Raw genomic sequence first — 21,251 nt, 5'->3', positions numbered from 1 at the left:
ATAGCTTGAAGTGAGCCGCATGGGGAACACTGACCGGCTTTGCTGTAACGCTCCATGTTTTCAGGACCCGATTATATGACCCGTTTCCCAAGATCCTGAGTGTTAACTTAAAAAGAGCCAAATTCCATATATAATCTTTTTCTTTTATCAGAGTTAGCAGATAAGCGTAGAATGGACAAGTCAGCATAAAGGAATATTTTTATTTACATTTAAAGTATACAAGAGTTTGCCCATAATGACTTATATAAACCAATGCCTCCACGTTAACATTACAAAATTTACATATATGAGGAATATATAAAAACATATAAACGAAAGCCGTAAGATTGCGCAGCTTCCTTGGTAGGTACAACTACGCATCCTTGACTATTATACAACTCCTCATCAATCTGAACCTGCATATCACTTAAGCCACTTATGCTACTTGTACGGTTATATATTTGATGGATGAGTGGCCAACTCAGTGTGAATTCCCCTCAAGATTACACACCGCCGCCTTAGCTAAGCATAGTTAAAAACAATAAGCATTCAATATAGTACATGATGCAGTCTTTTTATATGCATGGATGCGTGAATGCACATTGACCTGGGGATGTTCATCTAGTCAGACTTGGGCTCGTCACCCATGCAACCATCGACCTGGGGATGTATCCAATCGGATTTGGGCTCGTCACCCATGCAATCATCGACTTGGGGATGTATCCAGTCGGACAAATAGGTCGATAGTCGGTGGTCTGGGAGCTAGCAAAGTAATCCCTTAATGCTCCTAAGGGAACATGCTACAACATCCAGAATTAGCCACCCGTCATCGCCAATATGCTATGGATGCATGATCAGCCAACCCGTTATTATTCCAATTACAATCATCCATTTTAAGTTACTCAATGGTCACTACGGGGGGCTCGTCACCCAGCGTAGGCCGATAGCTCGGGCATAGTGTCCCATTACCACCATCCCTAGCTTATGAGATTTCTCCCACCTTAAGATGCTTAATGAAACCCATCGATCAATAGTCAATCAAATTAATTGAGTAGGGAATCTCATGTCCTACATAACCTCCAATCGAGGGTTCATTCGATTCCACACTCCATCATGTTACATCCTAAGTATGAGTTCACATACACTAAAGGGTTTACCCACTAATAAGTGTAGTGAATATAGGTTCATAATGACTTACAACAATTCATATGAAAATATACTGCTATAGCATGACAGGCATATGTTAAGCATAATAATCAAAACAGGTCATGATGTGAACTATAAATTAAAATGAGAGCTATCATGTAGCAACTATCGCATGCAATCATGTTTCACAATTATCAATCGTAAATCATATATAAATCATATAAGAGATCGCATGCTATGAATTAACAATTTGATAAAGACTATAACTTAAACCAATTTGAAAATGGAAAGCTTAAGGGGAAAAATCATCACCTTATACTTTGAATCGCCTACCAGTGTTGCTAGGGAGTGCGTGTTTCCTTAGAATCAAACCCTATTATGAGTTATAAATTTATACAGTTATGTTCAAGCTTACAAACTATTTAGGGTTAAGGTCCCAACCTAAGGTTTAGATTACCTACCCAGGTCGAACATTGATACAGGTAAGATCCAGGTAACGTTAACCACACTCCACATGGAATATATGTATAGTGATCATACCAGAGATCATGTGGGCCCCTCAGATTACTAGAGAAGTAGTACCCCATCCAAGTCGGCAGGTGGGATGGAAAACTTCGGCTAACTGGCATGCAAGATTAGGATTTATTTGGTAATAATACTAATAAGAGAGGGGTTTTATAGCAATGGATGAAAAGATAGATATTTATATATTAAAATCAGGAAGTGAGAGCCAGACCTTTTAATGTGGCCGAAATGCAACCAGTTTCAAGAGATCCGCACTGAAACTGGAATCGGAATTTTAAAACAGAAAACTGCATGAGATGAACTAAAATATCAATCAAAACAGGAAAATTTGAATCCAACTAAACGGGAGAACGGCTAAATTCTAATAATGGTGGGAATTGGAGTTCAGATCTGGGGTTTTACCTGAATCTTTCAGATTTCTATTTCTCCCACGTTTCTTCTTTTCCTTCTGTCGTGACTTATACTGGTGGGACGGGAGGTCTTTTGTAGACATGAGGACTCGTGCGTATCCTTCACGCAACTGGATGATTGGCTGAACTTACGCATAACAATTGCCACTACCGGTTTCAATGGGAAATGGCTGTCCTTGTGTGGCTGGTGCGCACGCCACGAGTTGTATAGAGTCTTTCAATTTTTTGAGGTTTTGGGTTTTGTCGTGTAACTAACTGAATAGATGGTTCAGATCATCCTTAGGGACAATCGTAGTGGGCCACGACTCGTCCCAGTGGACGGTCGTCCGTGAATGTGGATGGAAGATAGGATTTCCTTCGCGTGAAATCTGGGCTGGCCTTAATTTTGGTGATCCTCGGGAGTGTACACATGTGTACACGCACCACCAATGTGTGAGGCCTTCAGTGAGGATTAGTGAGATCCATACTATCTGTCATGTTTTATGGGTCATATTTAGGCCATCTGACTATGGGTGGTGCAAGATCAAAACTCAAATGGCCCATGCTAATGGGGTACACCCCAAATCTAAACTACATATTGTTACAATGACGATTTTCATGGGTATTGCTGTAGCATGCGAGAGAGTTTCTTTTCCAAATCGGTCCTTGAGTTAGCAGGGTCCACTGAGGGTAGGGATTATCCCATATGGAGTGGTGAGATCTATTGATGCTAATCCTAGTTGGAACGTGATTGTTTTAGGAGAAAGAAACGAAGGCAGTTCGTTTTGAATTTGAATACGTACTTATTTCGGAAGGATTCTAGCTTGGAGAGTTGTGACTTACTGTAACATTGAGTGGGGTCCACTTTAATGGCATTCCCATAAATCTAATCCGTTCATTAGTTTTGTAGGGTTGTTTTAGGCCAGGGGCCAAAATATGGTGGGAATCCATTGATCAAGTGACCCACACGCGAGGTAGGGAAGTGGGGTAAAACCCATCATTCCGCTCGGTTTAGTCGCTGTTGTTACAGCTAGCTTGTGCGGAAAATTGCCAATCTTGTTTGATTAGGTGGGGTCCACTTGTGATGATCTTTCAGAGAATCCATGCTATTCACTACTCTTTACATGTCGTTGTAGCCCACAACCCTAAGTTTGAGTCAGATTCACTTTTCAGGTGGGCCACACGATCTGTTAATGCATTAAATGGTATTTACCGTCAAACCCCATGCACGTAGAAATTTGAATGAACTGAGTTATTCTGTGAGAAGTTTACTTTACTACTTGTAGTTGTACGATCCGCTCTGTTCATTGTGTTTAACATATCCTGCTAGGATTAAGGTCAAAAAATGGGGCAGATCTGTTGATCAGGTGGGCCATACTATCCGATTCAAGCATCAATGGTGGCATGTAATGGCATTCACTATTTACGAACTCGCCATCCATTTCTCAACCGGCATCCGACGCCCGTTATGTCGAAATGTACCGTCCGAATGTCTTGAAATTTGATGAACATGCATCATTTTTCGTGCTCTTTCCTGTGATCCAGTTTGGGTCCCGATCTCCCGAGGATGAATAAAATGTTCTTTTAATGGCTAATATACTTCAAAATTCCAAAATAATATTTGTACACCTCTAATCAACAAGTTATCGGGCAGTTTGGACTTAGAACTTAAGATCTTCATGATGATCGGTTTACCGTGATGTTCTTGTGGCCCGTTTGGCAGATCCAAATATGACTGGGGGTCAGATGACTAGCTAAAAATAAGAGAACTTAATGGTTAGCACTCTTACTATGTATGTAGGTAGGTATACGGTCAGTTTCGTAAACGGATAATATGTAAAGCGAGTTTAAGGAGGATTAGGGGTAAAGCATGTGTATCATCAGATTAGGGTGTCTTATTCACACGTGTAGGTTTCTCAGATTGTAATTCTAATGGTGGGTTAAGCATATTCATATGGTGTGAACAAGGTGAACGGATCAGAATCTTGATCTGATAAGTGTACGGACGGATGTAGAGATCAAGTAGCTAATTTAATGTGATCTAAGGGTTGAAATTTGATGTGTATGGTTAATTTATAGTAATTAGACCTGATATAAAATTTCACACGAAACGGATCATGAGAACCTTGTGAGTTGGAATTCAGGATACATGTCGATGGCATTTTCGTAATTATTATTGATCTAAGAGTTTTGTGAAATCTAATGGTTCTAGATGATTATATGTCATTTTTTAAACAATTCTTACAAAAAGACTTATATTTAAATTATTATAAATAAAGACTTATTCATTGATTTAGTTAAAGGAAGGTACATATATCGAACTAAATGAGCAATGGTCGGACGACTTGATTTATGGATGAATATCATTCATAATCGGTCAGATTCATGTTGGAGGATGGATGTAGGGTTAGGTTGACCAGATTAGTACCATACACGTATATATAATAGGTTAAATTTATGGTAACACTCGAGGACTTTTAATACTCGGGTATTGAAAAGTTCGGGGTGTTACATTTGCCTCATCCATCTTATATTTTATCAATACCTTCTTAAGGTATTCCTCCTGAGATAATCATAGCCTACTCATCTTCCTATCTATGTGTATTTCAATATCGAGAACGATCTTTGTAACCCCAAATCTTTCATCTAGAATGTCCCTGATAACTGAGTCTTCAGTATGTCGATCTTAGATATGTTATGATTGGCGATAAGCATATCATCGACATACAATACTAATATAATGAACTTTTCATTACTCAGTGTCTTGTAATAAACACAATGATCACAGTCACTCCTAGTAAACCTCTGACTCACCATGAAAAAATCAAATTTCACGTACCACTGCCTAGGCGACTGTTTCAGGCCGTACAACTACCTCTTCAACCTGCAAACCTTGTTTTTGCCCCTTATATTTCGAAACCTTCCGATTTTTTCATGTAAATTTACTCTTCCAATTCCCCATGCAGGAAGGCAATCTTCACATTCATTTGTTCTATGTCGAGATTGTATTGGGCAACTAGCGCCAACACGAATATAATAGATATTTGCTTCACCACAGGCGTGAATATCTCAGTGAAGTCGACATCTTCTCTCTGAGCATATCCCTTCTCTACCAACCTATCCTGTTTGTTCTTGAAGATCCAGTTGCAACTGATCACTTTACAGTCGACGGGAAGCTTCACCAGCTCTCACGTCTCATTCTTGTACAAGGAGTTCATCTCATCATCTATCGTTGTTTTTCACTTTTCAGCATCTACACTGTCAAGATCCTCCTAAAAAGTAGACAGATCCCTCTCATTTGTAATGAGGGCAAATGTGACATTTGAGTCATCCCTGTATCTCGCCAGTAACCTGTGATCCCTCGGCGGATTCTTTCTCACAGGTGGCAGCTCCACCCATTCTTGTAGCTCTATTTACATTTTTGTATCAACATGTGTCTCATATTTGTCTAATTGAATGTCCACAACCAACTTTTCCGCTTCCTTGTGCTCATTCTTACGAAACAAGGATCCTTCATTGAATTTGACGTTGTAACTAAGGATAATTTTCTGTGCGACCCAGTCATACAGCTTATAACCCTTCACATCACATCATAGTCGACAAAGATATACTTTTTAGCCCTTTGGTCTAACTTATCTCTCTCAACTGAAGGTACATGAGAGTAAGTGTAACGCCTCGAACTTTTCGATACTCGAGCATCGAAAGTCCTCGAGCGTTACTATAAGATTCAACGTAATATATACGTGTTTACGATATAAATCCAACTATTCCAGCCTTACATTTTTATCCTGATGCAAATCTAACCATTGGAAATTACCTCCATTCAATAGATCTAACTATCTGACCGTTGATTACAAGACAAGACCATCCATTACGCGATTTGAGGTACATGCCTTTCCTTAAATGAATTGATGAATAACTCCTTATCCATAATAATTTAGATATACGTTCTTTTGTAAGAATTACTTAGAAACGTGCCTATAAGCATATGGAGCCATTAGTTTTCCCAAAACTCACAGATCAGTAATAGTTATGAAAATACCATTAACCTATACCACTGAATTTTAGATCACATAGTTCTCACCACCCGTTTCATGTAAAATTTTATATTATGCCTATCTATCACAAATTAACCGTATATGTCTAATTTCAGCTCTTAGATCATTGTAAAAGTGACCCAATTGACGGATCCGCCCCTTAACCATCGATTTTGATATCCATCAAAAGTTGTAGGCAGTCGTAGTAGGACACTTCTATTCATCTATGATGGTATGATCTTATGAACAAGTTTGGATGACAAATTAACATCACTACAGGGCCTGGGAAGGTTTCAACGGTGGAAATCATAATGACCACCATTCCATGTATCATGGCCCATTTGATCGTCGGATATGCTTCAAAATTGGGCTCAATCCCTTAAATTAAATGGAAAAACGTATGGACCGTATAGATTTGTCAAAAACCATCACTATGGGCCCCGCACCAAGCGGTACACGTGCACATCAGAAGTGCACCCGCGTTGCACCGATCAGAGAAGCTGGTCAAAGTCGGCTTTGACCTGAAAATCGCGAGCGAGACGCTCGCAGCGCGTAGCGTATGTGGATAGGAGTCCGCTGGGACGTGCTGGGGCCCACCACGATCATCACTTAGGATGATCCAAACCGTACATCTTGAATCCATCTAAAATCCGACCAAACCCTGGTCCCCTTACGTTCCATCTGACACGCCTCTTCGGACTTCCACCGCAAATATAGGAAAGGAAGCAGCGATGGGATTCCATTTTGTTGCGTATGATAACCTAAAAAAGATTTATTGGAGCAATCTAGACCTCCCAAAATGGAAAGGGACGACGTCCGATCACAGCCAAGGTTTATAAATAGAAAGAAAAGGAAAAACACACGCAAGGGAAGGAGAAATTTCGCCGTGTTTCACGCTGGGAAACGAATCGCGGAGGGAAATGTTTGCGTATTTAAGCAGTCCCGATCAGTCGGGATCTTCGGTGGGGCCAAGGACGTCCATCTAGAGACATCTGGGACGTCCACCTAGAGGCCATAGCTGAGGAAATCCCCAGCCGTCGAGATCCGGTGTAAGAAGAAGGGTGAGATTTCATGACCACGTTCTCCCGGTTGCGCAGAAGCTGCTGCGTAAGAGGCGACGCTAATCTCCCTGCTGCGTAAATAAAGATACGCAGAGGAGACTTCTACGTAGACAGCCTATAAAAGGGGCTCTCCACCCCACCGTTTTAAAAGCATAACAAGAGAGAGGAGAAGAAACGCTAGAGCGAGGTTGAGATCCAGCCGACCGGCAGCAGTAAGACAGAGATGAGAGAAGAAGTAACGTGAAGAGAGAGAGAGCTGTGGACTGAGTCACGACTCACTGAACTGGAGGTTAAGATCGTGTCCAAGTCGAATTTAACATCTCAGAGGTAAGAAGATCTCCAGACTTATTTCTCCATAGAGATCCTTAGACAAATCTAAACTTCCAAGGCAATGGTTATAGATTGGGTTCGATCTGAGTCAAATTAAGTTGACTCAGCAAGTGAAATTACTGAATTCTGAGTTTTATTAACTAAGAATGATTACCGATTAAGGTAGATCACTCATCTACTAATAACCCTATGTTAGATCCAAATCTAAAAACACTACCATTGTACTCCTACCTCTAAACTTAAATCTTAGGCAAAATCCTAGCCTTTAATCTTAGTCATTAGAGTCAGCTGATATAGCGATCTAATCCCATAAATTGTTTAAAATAATGTAGAATCCAATCATAACGGCGTATGCACAGAACCAAAACAACACTCGAGAGCGATCCGACATTAAAGGTGAGGGTTTTATCCTTTAAGCTTACATTAATTAAAGTTGTTATATTTATACTACCTTTTTATGCCTTCATGTTATTTATCTCGCTTTTACATGCCTTTTGTCTTAATTGAGTTGATGCATTTTATCTTGCCTTTTACATACTTGTTTACCTGTTCTCAGATTACCATGACTTCCTCTCTGTTTTCGTTTACATTGTCATCAACAAATATTAACCCTTTTGGGATTATACATGACGTCCATCGCAAGGAGCCTTGCTGAATTCATGGGGGGCTATGGATGCGAGCCTTGCTCTTGTCTCTAATCTTATTTGAGTTGGCCTTTACCACTCACCTCATAATCGAGCGACAACACTCGCCTCTTAATCGAGCTGGCCTAGACCACTCGCTTCCTATTTGAGTTGACCTTCATCACTCACCTCTTATATGAGTTGGTCTTTGGCACTCGCCTCGTATTTGAGTGACCTTCTTTACTCGCCTCTTATTTGAGCTGGTCATTGCCACTCGTCTCTTAGTAGGGCTGTACACGAGTCAAGCTAGCTCGAAAAGCTCGCTCGACTCGGCTCGACTCAGCTCGGATTGACTCGGCTTGAAAGGCCGACTCAAGGCGAGTCAAGCTTGTTTACTAAAGCTCGAGTTGAGTTCAAGCCAAGTTCGACCATGGTGTATTTCAACTCAACTCGACTCAACTCGAACTTGACTCGACTCGAAGCTCGAGCTCGAGCTCGACTCGGCTCGAGTAATATATTTTAATAATATATATTATATTAATATTAAATATAATATATATATATATATATTTAAGTTAAAAAAAGAAGAAGTTAAAACTTAAAAAGTTTTTACTAAAAAACCCTACCCGTCCCCATTCCCTCTTTTTCTTTCCCTTACCCTAGCGAGGTACACTTGACTCGACTCGAGATAAACTCGACTCGACTCGAACCACTAGCTCGACTCGAAAGCTTTGGCAAACAAGCCAAGCTTCAATGTTGAGCTCGAGGGTGAGCTCGAGCTCGAGCTCGAACTCGAGTATAGCATGGACAAGTCAAGCCAAGCTTGGCCCACCTCAACTCGACTCGACTCAATGTATAGCCCTATCTCTTAGTTACCTTAAAGGCTCGGGCAGGTGTCTTGATATTCCTAAACTCCCATAGTTCAAGGGTTTCTCTCTTAGTGCAAGTACTATGTCAGGTATCACTCTTCTAGTGATCGAATAAATATCGTAGACGTAATGCTTTTTCGGTAGCGACCCTGGGGCGACACGTAATTCTATGTTTCACGGGTGATGGTGCACCAGTTGGTGTATGTTAATCGTTATATATGTGTCACATCAATCCTTTTCTTCTTGGGGTTGGTTGTCACAATTAATCACTCCAATTTGGGTTGCGTAATTCATCTGGTCATGTGTTGTGTCCGTCTTTGGATAACCGCATAAATCCATGTTAAACATGGGACATGCCGGCGAATCTCCATAGTATAGGATGCAGGGCGAGTCGGATAACTATAATCGTATTCCACATTGTGGTGATCGCTAAGTGTGATAAACCGCATATACTTTGTTAGGCATGTATCTCATGTAGATTGCTTGTGCATTGATACCTCTTGTAGTCGTGGAGTACGAGACGTATCAGAACCTTTACATTGATTTTATAAATCTCTTGAATTACTGTTAATCTTAAAGGATAACTATCACTATGAGTAGAGCATTGACTCTCTCCCAACCGTACAGATTATGCAGGTGACGTACAGATTGAAAACCTAGTGAACATTCTCCCTAAGGAAGGTTATGTTGAAAGAGTAAGAAGACAATTTATGATTCAGTTTTATACTTTTACTGTGAACTCGATAAATATAATAATCTTCCATTGAGAAGGCATTTGATTATTCTTTTTACTCTGATGAAATATAATCAATATAGTTGATTTTATTCTTGTAAATTTTACCTTCATGAATATATCTGGATGTGATCCAAATAAAAAAATAAAAATAAGGTGAGATTGTCAAAAACATTTCAGGTTTATACATTATTAACACCCGATTTTTTTTGGCACAAGTATGAACTATGGTTGTGAAAATTCGGGGTGTTACAGTAAGCATCACAACTAAATATATGCAGTCTCAAGTAGTCTACCTTCTAACCACTTCATACTTCCTCTAGAATTTTACATCTAATGGCCGTAGAAGGGTACCGATTCACTAAGTAACAAGCCGTGTTGACGGCCTCGGTCTACAATTCTTTGCCCAACCCAGTGTTATTAATCATTCATCGGGCCCTCTCTAAGAGAGTCTTATTATCCGCTCATCCACACCGTTCTGCTCTAATGAGCGCACTGTGTTGTGCCTCATGATCTCTTCGTCTTTGCAATACCGATTGAATTCCGCATAAGTGAATTCCTAACCATTATTTGTTCTCCACACTTCACATTTTACTCTATCTGTTTTTCCACTACCGCCTTCCATTGCTTGAAGCTGGTGGAAAGATCGGATTTATTTTTCATAAAATAAATCGACACTTTTCTAGAATAGTTGTCAATGAATGTGACAAACCATGATGACCTTCCACCAAAAACTACGGGCGTTAACACCCATACATCAGAATGCACATAATCAAGAACACCCTTATAAATATGTTTCCCAGACTTAAAGGACAACCTTTACTGTTAACCCTATATACAATACTCGCATATACTAAAATCAATACTTTTAAAAACTATAATTAAACAATGGTTAGAAAGTATCTTCATACCCCACTCACTCATGTGGCCTAAGTGTGCATGTCATATACGTGCAAACATGGAATTCGCTACAGACACTGCATCTCCACTCGATGAAGTACTTCTGATTAAGCTATAAAGATTTTCATCCCTTTGCGTTTTCATGACTATGAGTGCCCCCTTTAAAACGTTAAGGATACAATCAAACCCGATGAATTTGTAACCTAGTGCCTCGAGTGCTCTTAGAGATATTGGACTCTTCCTTAAATCATGAACGTGCCTTACTTCGGTCAAGATATGCTCCATGCCATCAAACATCTTGATGCACATCAATCCAACACCAACTATTTTACATACATTATTATTACCTAAAAACACTTGGCTACCATCACACTCACTATAACTGGTGAACCAACTCCAATGACGGGTTATGTGGTATGAAGCTCTTATATCCAAAATCCATTCTTTGTCGAAGTACCCAGATTTTGATGTGGTCAGCATGTCACTACCGTTTGTCTCCTCACCGGATTCCGCGATGTTGGCTTCCCTGGAAGAACCTTCTGAAATCTCTTTTCTTGACTTAGGATTCTCGTAATCCTTCTTCATGTGCCCGGTCATCCCACAATTCCAGCGCTTCAACTTGCATTTACCTTTACCTTTAGATTTGGACCTTGATTGTGACGATCAACTGTCTCGCTAAGAATTTCTCCCCCTCATAATCAGCGCATCTGTAGAAGCACCCACGTTACCATTTTTCTTTCTTATCACCTTAAACTGAAGGGTTAAGATAACGAACTCGATGCTAATGATTGTTCTACCAGTACACAACGAGTCCTTAAACGACTCATACAAATCTGGGAGAGAATTCAACAAAATGCATAACTGGTCCTCATCTTTCATCATTTCCTCCACATCCTGCAATTTGCAAATCAATCTATTAAAGTTACTAATGTGGGCCTCAACGTCAGCCCCCTCCACCATCTTCAGATTGAACAACAGTAGTTTAGAGTACAAACGATTCTCAAGAAATTTCTTCTCATAGATATTCTCTAATTTTGCCCATGTACTTGTTGCAATTTTCTGTCTCATGATATTATAGAGGACCTCATCCGTTAAGCATAATTTGATAGAGGTAGTAACTTTCTTATCTATCTTGTTCCATTCATCTTCAATCATAGATTCCGGTCGCTTTTCAAGGAGCACATCGTCTAATCCTTACTGAACTAGGACACCAATCATCTTAACTTTCCATAGTTCAAAATTATTTTTAACGAAATATTTTTCTACATCAAACTTCGGGTTGTATGCCATTGATACCTTGTTTTCAAATTCGATATGCTTCTCAACATTAGCTCTGATACTACTTGTTGGGGAACTGTGGAAGCACACAGAGACGAATCAAGCAAAGCACACGCAATCACACAACCAAGTTCAAACACAAATAATTCAAATTTTACGTGGAAAATGCTTTTGGAAAAAAAAAACTACAAAACAATGCGACGAGTATGCACCATGAAAGCATAAATTACAAGAGATAGATAGTTACCGATTCGAACAAGCCTCGAATCTACCTCACAAGCCCAATCTATGCCCTTGAAACCTTTAGAATGAATTAAAAAGCCCTAAGACTCCTCCTCTCCCTCCCAAATCCCGACTACACCCAATATATATAATATCATATAGTATCACGATCGGAATAAGAAACAAATCCTGCACTTACGCAACTCTGCATCACACTCGATGGAACTTCGATGGGACTTAGATAGCATAGATAGGCCCATCGAAGACTTTGATGGCATCGAACTTACTTCGATGACATTGAGTAGCAACACCAAAATGTTCCAGCAACCAACATGGATTTTTTGAATTTTTTCGATGGCATTGAGCACCTGTCGATGGTATCGACAGACCATGTTGCTTATAGGTTTAAGACATCAACAACAACCTGCTGCTTATTTTAATGGATATATAAAGTTCAAATAATTATTACCAACTCATTTAATTTTAATATATAATTATTAGTATTTTAATGTTCACCACATATTTAACTTGCTGCTTATTGTAGTATTTTTATTACTTTGATGGATGTAAAAAATTTACATAATTATTACTGACTCATTTAATTTTAATATATAATTTTTAATATTAAGTCGATTGCATCAGGCCTTCTAGTCATTTTTTTACACAAATACTTACACCATATGGGCACTCAAACTCATGACTTTAGTGTTAAAATGTAGTTTAGTTTGCCACATAGCCATGGGTTGGAACCCAACTGAACATTAAATCAAGTTTTTGGAATTTTAACTATGGGACGGTCATGCAATCTTGCACCTAAGTAGCAATTATTCCAGCAATCTAAGGCACATCCAAATGCAACCTAAACCAAGATATTTTGTCTCACTTTCTTTCAAGCAACTCAAGGAAAGACCTTATAGAAAATGTTGCTGTAAGACTGTTTCTTAAAAAAGCCTTTGAAACAAAGGTAAAGAAGTTTATTGAAGTTGATGAGTAGAGTTAAAATCGTGGATATTCGATCGTTTGTTTGTAGAAAGAGTGTCCGGTTTCTCCTTTTCTTTCTCACATTTTATCTAAGCTTACGTTGATATTTCACACATTCCTTTACTCGCTTTCATTATACTTTTCCTTTTCTTTTCATTTTCTTACTTCGGTCTATTAGACTGATGTTGAGCACTTAGTCTTTGTAGTCCAATTCTGGGTGTAGACATTCTAGAACTTTGTTGAATCTTTTAAAAATTTCAAAATCTCGTAAATTAGAAATTACCTATTATGTGGGCCAAATGGTGCTTAACCGATTCATTTTCCATCCCCGAGACCCATATTTGGAATCTCTGACCACAAATCAACCATCAGAGTCACTAGAGTCTTACGATTCCTTATCATACAAGTGATTTATGTATCCAGTCGGCAATAGGTTATGCGTTACATTGGCTAGCGACAACTCCAAGTTATCGTATCATTCTTGAGTCAATACCACCCCTTCTTTGTACTAATAAGGAAAGTGAGGTAGCGAGAAGTAAGACAGTTTGTGGGCATTCACATTAATTTTAACACCCTGACCCCTCCGTTATGATATTGTCCGTTTTGGCTGGCACTCACTGTCCACCTCACGGTTTTATTCTCGCAGACGGAAGCGGTTAGCAAACCACCTGCAAAATGCGTCTTACCCTTAAGGTCGAAGCCCCACATATAGCCTAGATCTTCGGGCTCTCCCTTTCCGATGTGAGACAGGCACTAACACCCACCCCCCCGAGAGACAGAGTGCCCTCACTCTGATACCATTTGTAACACCCCGACCCCTCCGGTATGATATTGTCCGCTTTGGCTGGCACTCACTGTCCACCTCACGGTTTTATTCTCACAGACGGAAGCGGTTAGCAAACCACCTGCAAAACGCGTCTTACCCTTAAGGTCGAAGCCCCACATATAGCTCAGATCTTCGGGCTCTCCCTTTTCGATGTGGGACAGGCACTACCGCCGGTATGATATTATCCGCTTTGGCTAATCTATAAATCTGATTGGTATGAAAACCCAGCCTAACCTAGATCCATGGTCAGGGAGCTTAACTCCGACCACACGTGGAAAATGGGCCACCATATGTGCTCCGTTGGACCGGAACGGCTCATATTTGGATATAACCTAAGTATACCTTGGCCCTGGGGCCATTTCCATCAAACCCGGGCCTATATAAGGACCTTAAACCCTCTCTCATTCACTCCATACGAATTTGAGAAAAACCCTAGGAGAGAGAAGAGAGTAAAGAGAGAGAGAGTGAGAGAGAACTTGGAGAAGATTCCTGGTATTCTACCCTGCCATTTCCTGTGCTTATTCATCGCTACTGGATCACTATTCCGGTGAATTCCATTCCCTTCTTAGGTAAGAAAACCTAACCCTAATCTGTTTTAGGGTTTCAGATAGTGTAAGTTATGAAATAGCTAACCTAATTTATGCTATAGGTTGTCAATCTGCCATAGACAAAGACTTAGCTTTAAAACTGAGTTCGTTACGAGTCTACCGGCGAAAGGTGCGGACTTTAAATGTATAGGTTATGGTTTTCAAGGCTTTTTCAAGGCTTTCAATGTCGGTTAATGGTTTAGTACTGATGTGGGTGCAATTTCACATGAAAAATGCGATGTTTGTATTGCGTTTATGATATATATGAACTATATTGAGATTTGTGTATTCCATATATAGTAGAAAGTATCGTATACATATGAAATATGAACAAGTGTTTGCCATGATTTGTTGTCGTGTGTTTGTGCTAGTTGTATGTGTAACAACTCCTTGGCGAAAAGATTTGTCCTAATATGTGCTATCACCAACATACGTCATGTATGTTGGGATGTGGAGCCTAAGTGTTTGTAGAAATGTCTGAATGAATAAGTGTGTAATATATTGTACTTTTTATGGGCGTTGAGAAGAGATTCTCGACTACCTTAACGCTGTGTATGATTTCCTCCATGCAACTTACATTCTTTGTCTGCTTAACTTAGACATTACTTATGTGTGAATTCATGTTAAGTTGAAATCCATCAAATGCTCACATGCTTGTATGATTGGAATTGTGGATCCATTACTGTTCTGATTTGCTGGTATGAGTATCTCTTATAATTAAATGTGATTAGGACTATGAAATAGTCCAGGCAATCGGTAACAGGTTCTGATTGGTGGCTGAGGTTGTCTCGCCACATAGGACGTGTTCGATGAACACGAGTCGTACCTTAGTTGTTGGCAGTGGTTAGGCCACACGGAGTGCTTACGCACTTCATGTCGATTAACTCAACGTGCGCTCATACTAATCGAGCTCGTCAAGTAATCCGATTGACCCAATGTATGTTCATCATGTATAGACGCTACTGCTTGAATCTAAGTACCAAAATCACTAGTGAAACCCATTAACCTTGGTACCTCGATCCGCTAAGACTCATGAGCCGGGCATGGTGGTATGGGACACCGTGGTCGAGCTGTCGGCCTACGCTGGGGTGACGAGCCTCCCCATAGTGACTAGTGAGCAACCCAGACTCGTGAGCCGAATACGGTGGTATGAGACACTGTATTCGAGCTGTCGGCCTACACTGATAAGGTGACGAGCCCTTTGTAGTGACCTCGAGCGTACGTCTAAGACTGCGTAGAGGCGACGAGCCCTTACTTAGCAACAAGAGTACACTAGGCCTGCACTGATAAGGTGACGAGCCCTTTGCAGCGACCTAGAACCATATCATCGTATGAGATTTACTAGGATTAATGACCCTAGATTGGATCATTGTTTGGGAATTGATATAAGGGAGGTACCTTAGCTTCCCAATCCTGCTGTATGAAAAGGACTAATAATAACTTGGTAATCACGCTCATGCACCGCATTACGTGTGCGTTTGGCGTAGCAGGTCAAGCACTGTGGCAGCGTTGCATGCGCGAACGTAAGATGAAGTCGCTGAGGGAGCGTAGGCGAGGGCATGCATCATTATTTCATATCATTCTTGCATTAACAAGAGTACTTAGGACATGTTTGATTGTATTGTTTTATCATTACTGCTTGATTGAATTGAGAACATGTTAACCTTTGCTTTATTGTTCCACTGAGTTGATCACTCACTCCCACGTTCTGGGACGATGTTCTGAACACCCACCAGACTCTATCTTAGTTGCAGATGATGATGCGACTCAGGAGGCGGAGCCTGATTTCTATGATGATCAGGACGAGTTCTCGCATATGCAGTTCTCCGGGGGTTTCGCCTAGGCCATCCGGATCGACGAGGCTATAGGGTTTATTTTTGTTGTTGAACTATTTTAAACTATTACATGTATATGGTGACTCAGTGATGTATTCATACTCTGGAGACTGATCATGATCCTTTTGGTTCATATACGTTTATATACATTTTTTCAGTCTTCCGCTTGCGTTATATGAATTGATCTGGAGTATGAATTACTGTTTTGGTATAATCCCACTCATGATTAATGCACTAACATGGACAACATTTAATCATCATTATTTATGTTGCATAAGTGATGCATTGGAATTCGGGAGTTGGACTTATGCTCGACTCCCGATTTTCAGGGTATTACATTAATATACCTTATATTGTGTCTAAAGGTCAATTAGCAGATATTTATATAAGAAAATTTTTACAAGGTCTCATTTAAATGATATTATCTTTAAGTGAGGCATACATCGTATCAATACTTCAACTTAAAGAGAAACGTTAGTATAGTGTAGCATCTTTTAGTCCTCCTGTGAACTACCATATTGTATATAAGTTTATAAAAAGTGAAAAAGGGGGAGAGAATTCACCTAGTTACACTCTGAATCTTTTATAAAGAAGGACGAATGAAGAAGCATAATGCACGCATATTAGAGGTGGAGCCCCTTATTGAAAAGTCAAAAGTATCATTTCACTTAAAAGAATCTATGCTTTTCCTTAATCCATGCACATATCATTTTTTATGTGGTGCAAGTTTGGAGGTTTGCAAGGTGAGGCCCATCATTTAAAAAACTCTAGAACATTGGAAAATGAGGTAAGATACAACCGCTGAAAGAATCACACCATACAACTATTCTAACAATTGAATCAATAGCTTATGAATGGTATGTGCGCGTGCAGATGAGTGAATCTATGGTCGGCAATCAGTGAGCAAAAAACACAACAAACTATTAGGATTGGGGAAACTCTTTATTCTACGGGCCATCTATGTGAGGTTATTAGATCAATGGTCTTAATGCTTGCTACAAACCATGGTAGCATCGACACTGGGTCAATATATCCTTTATAATGCTAATAGGTGTTGCTCTTAATTCAGGCAATCAAGGCCACTTGTGTGACCAAGGGCTTGGAAAGGAAATGTGTGTGCGTGTATGATTGCACGGACACACCAGAGTCTGCTCGACTCAAGGATATTGATTGAATTGGTCAGTGCCCTTGTGTCGAGATGGACAAATTGGTGACCGAACCTAGACCTAGAGTCCTCTCGACCACTAACTTATGGATTTATTGTGCATCCTACTAAGGCGATTTGAGCATGAGAAGGGGTTAGCCTTCACGAATGAGTTCTTTTTGCCTTCGTACCATTGATTACGGAATTGGTCGGTTTAAGAACTTTTCATTTCAACAACGCTTTAACGTGGTATTTCTTAATAAGAGTAGAAGATTTGCATATAACAGAGTAAAGACTACTACAAACACAATCAATTTTTATTAATGTATTGGTCCTGTTACAACGGTAATACTTTACAGTCTTATTAAAATAGTAAGTAAGATAAATACTTGAAGCGCCAATTGGAACAGACAATTGAGGCAAATGGTCAGCATGATATGACCGAGGATATGAACAACTGAATTGAAACTCGGACATGGGGATCTGGCAACTTAAAGTTGTAAATAATTAATCTACTCCTAAGATAAACGTACTGCAGCAGGAGCTGTTGGGTAGTAGTGAACTAGGCTAGGAAAAGTAAAATAGGCATGCATGTAAATTAGATATGTAATAAATAGATGTGCTTAGCGTGGGGCCTCGAGCTCTTAGTCGGGTGTTCCTTTTATAGCTTTCTTGAGGTGGTGTAAGCCCCTCATTGGGCTTCTAGATCCTTCATGTGGGCTTTCAGGACACGTAATCTTTTCCTTAGAAAATTGGGGCATGCCTTAGAAAGAAAGGATTCTCGACTTGTTGGCTTTTTGGGTCTTCTTTCCATAGTTGATCATTTGCTGATATGTTCGTGGCACACTAAAGATTTGGCCTAGTGCTACCAAAGTTCCTTTGATGAAGGCAACCAGACCAAGTTCTAGGGACCTCAAGAGTTGATCTCTATCGAAGATGGCCACCCATCATCTTTTGATGGCCCCACCTTGTTAGCTTTAAGGTGTTGGACGGTCTAGATCAAACCACCTCCTCTGTTTGATCACCTTAAACAGTTATGGCTTGGAGTGTTGGAGGGATTTGACCCTCAATATTAATATGTCATTTGGATATACTAGATCTCCCATTCTCTTGATTCCAATCATCATGTAGAACAGGACATGATATAGGTTCAACTGTCTCTTTACAACTTGTGCTTGGGACTGTGTCTAGGTTGGCTTGGATTTTGATTCGTCCCCTTGGTCTTCGAAATCTTCTAGACTATTGTTGGTTCTTCGAAGAGACCGTCTCGCGGATGAGATCATATCTAGTTGTGAGATAAGATATGCTTATCCAACAGGTCTTTTATATCTATGCCAGACATGTTGCTCATTTAATGGGCACGTTAATCGTGGCCACATGGCATGTGGCGATTTGTCCCCTTAAAGGGCTTGATAAGAGTATGTACTGTTGCAATAATGATAGAATGCATAACGCCGAAGGACGATCAGATGCAGATCTTCTCTGAGTTTGAGTACCGTGCCAAACACATACTGTTTCCATGTAACATCTTTTTATTGGTCCACATTGAGGCACCAAAAATGAGTGTAAACAGTAGCCATTATGTTTTGTTCAATGCTCCTTCAGGTTTTAGTTTGTACAATTGGAGCCATGTTCGGATAGTCCAAACTCTTGATATGATGGATGGTTACCATGGATGGCCCAAGCACCACAAGTCCTACAGATTGGAGTAGTCAGATCTCTGACTTGGTCTAGTCGATTGTGGATGGTTGTTATTTTTATTTGTTTATTTTATGTCAATCAAATGAAGGGATAAGGCCAACGACAAGAATACATGTGGGTGGGGCATCTAGAGATCAACCATAAACATTACCCCACTCGTACACATTGAAACCCAAGCATATCGTAGAAGGGGCTATCATGCCCCAAATTTGGGAATGGATAGCTTTCGTGGTACCCTGAATTCGACTCTTGGCACCCATACACCAAGTATCGAGTTTGGCACACCACAAGGAAGATTTTTTTTTCTTTGGAGTGATTTATATATATAATAATAATAATAATAATAATAATAATAATACCTGATCATATAGATCCATAATCACAGTACCAAGCAAATAGTCTTCTCTTTAGATTTAGTCAAATTACAAGTACAATGCTTTCCCAGAATGTATAAAATGCAGATATCACCAAAATATAGCATAGACGAGGTGTATCCAAAAAAGCAAAGTCCTCCAAGCTACTGCTGCCTGAAAAATGGGGAAAAGGAAGGCTTAGGCTAAAAGCCTAGTGAGTACACTCGTGTGTGCGTAGTGTACAAGCATGCAGTAACAATCAAGATATTAGAGTACACGAACTAAAGCATGGTGACAATGTAATGTTACATGAATCCAAGAGGGCATGATGCAATGCAGGAGATGCAATGCGGGAGTATGTAAGGTGTATGCAAGCGTGCAAGTTATCCTCTAAAAGTTAACATCAAATACAATTACCATCATTGGAAATCACCAAGGCCTAGTATCCAGAGAAAATCTGAAACTTGTTGGATAGAGGCATTGCATACCCGTCTCATCGGTGGGGGCCTAAGGCCATGCCAAAACCCACCCGACATGCTGGCAACGGACCCATTTGGATGGTCAAACCCAACCATATTTGCTCCATATCTTCAGCTAGGGATGGCCGAACCTCTTCTCACCTGACCATACCGGCGGGAGTCAGCCTACAATGGTCTTCGGTGCTTGATGACCCATGGTATCTGTCCGGTCTTGGCGATGAGGCTCGAGGGTACCACTCGAGGTTTAGAGAGTTTCACCCAGGGGTCTGAGACCTAGTATAACGAACCCAAATTTTCAGTGTCCACAAGTACCAACTGTCTGTCCCCACTACGGTCGTACCCTGCAATGACTAATTAGAGGGCTTTACGTTTGATATATACGGATGCGCATGGTGCTCTTAGAGATCTGCAGATATGTACAGAGGAGATTTCTCAATAAGTAGAGGTAGGACGTATTAGGTGGTGTCATGCATCACTAGAGCGGTCAAGAGGGAAGGGATCGAGCTCAATCGGTTAGAGAACAAGTGGAGAAAGGAGAGGCAGAGCATGGGAAGCATCCAAAAGCTAAGAAGTGGAAAGCAGTTACAATAACCGTCAGAACATGGGAAGAATTCAAAACAGTTGGATCGAAAACCATAAATAGAAGAGAAATGCAATAATGAAAATCGTCTCACACCAACCCAAACAAACTAAATCAATTATCTTTTCAATTATCTTTCAAATTATCCTATCGATTTACATTCCTTAGTATAATCATTTACTTTCCATATTAAGAAAATTACATTCCCTAGCATAATCTTTACTTTTCAAGGTTGACAATTTACATTCCTTAGTGTAATCTGTAGTATTAACAAAATAGCCGGTAATTTTAGTTGTAATTTGAGTATATGCTTGCACGCTGGACTCAAATCATCCATTAAGGAGACGTTCTTTAGCTGATCTTTGCGACGGACTGCAATAATTTCTTTCTCTTTTCATTTAATTTGTATTGAAAAGTCCTTTCGTATAGAAGGCTAATGAGTAACCCGTTATCAGAAGACGAACCCCATCCTCTGAATATCGCCCGATTCAATTTACACATTGAGCAAGTGACTAAATAGGCGACCGATCGCTCCAGATCTTGGTTATAAACTATGTGTCTGCCTACCTTGGCGCTCGGGGTTATTATTGTTCAGTTCGAATTGGAGCCACAATTCTAATTTTGGCACGCCCGTATAACCAGTGGAGAAAATAACGATGAATAATTTTCTAGC

This window comes from Magnolia sinica, chromosome 6 (assembly GCF_029962835.1).
Source record: "Magnolia sinica isolate HGM2019 chromosome 6, MsV1, whole genome shotgun sequence".
Lineage (NCBI taxonomy): Eukaryota > Viridiplantae > Streptophyta > Magnoliopsida > Magnoliales > Magnoliaceae > Magnolia > Magnolia sinica.
This window is presented reverse-complemented; position numbering follows the sequence as displayed.